This window comes from Octopus bimaculoides, unplaced genomic scaffold (genome assembly GCF_001194135.2).
Source record: "Octopus bimaculoides isolate UCB-OBI-ISO-001 unplaced genomic scaffold, ASM119413v2 Scaffold_313189, whole genome shotgun sequence".
Lineage (NCBI taxonomy): Eukaryota > Metazoa > Mollusca > Cephalopoda > Octopoda > Octopodidae > Octopus > Octopus bimaculoides.
Genome location: NW_026423618.1, coordinates 5,733 through 6,254, shown reverse-complemented (window position 1 = coordinate 6,254; position 522 = coordinate 5,733). Strand labels below are relative to the sequence as shown.

The 522-nt window shown below is 36.6% G+C and overlaps 1 long non-coding RNA gene across 1 annotated transcript in view; it reads right to left on the bottom strand.

Moving 5' to 3' along the window:
* Window positions 1-479, bottom strand: part of LOC128251549 (uncharacterized) — a 5,438-nt gene extending 4,959 nt beyond the window's left edge. The window contains exon 1 of the long non-coding RNA XR_008267168.1: window positions 56-479. This is a non-coding gene — a long non-coding RNA (uncharacterized LOC128251549). The remainder of the gene's footprint in view (window positions 1-55) is intronic.
* Between the last annotated feature and the right edge of the window lie 43 nt (window positions 480-522).

Sequence of the window (522 nt, the reverse complement as noted above, 5' to 3'; positions counted from 1 at the left end):
CAAGATGCATTTAACTGACTGTTGAGCTCTTGAACAATGTAGTAAAATGACTCACGTCTTCCTTTTGACATCTTCCAGAAGGTTAGAACACTATAATCGCTTCTCCATAGCTATGTCTCGATTTTTCTATGTAGTATTGTCCGTTGAAAGGAATATATTGTTTTCGTGGATGAGGCTGACGCGTCTAGTATGACGTTTTACTAGGGATTACTTCACCTTACATCTCAAATGAAACTGGGTGCCTGACAAGATAGTGGTAATATGCTAATTCTAATGATGTTATTCAGTCACTGAAAATTGTCGGATTGGACTTTAGCATATCGAACTATTCGCATGGACAGTTCTACTTTGCTTGTTATAGTATTTGCACTCCAGACAAATTATTTACGTATGCGCCTGAAGGAAACACAAAATAGGTCGCCTACAAAGCAGCACTAGAATAGTCATTCCTGTACAGCATTCTTCGTATGTACCCTAAACGATAGCCGTTAGCAATATTAATAATAATAATAATAATAATAA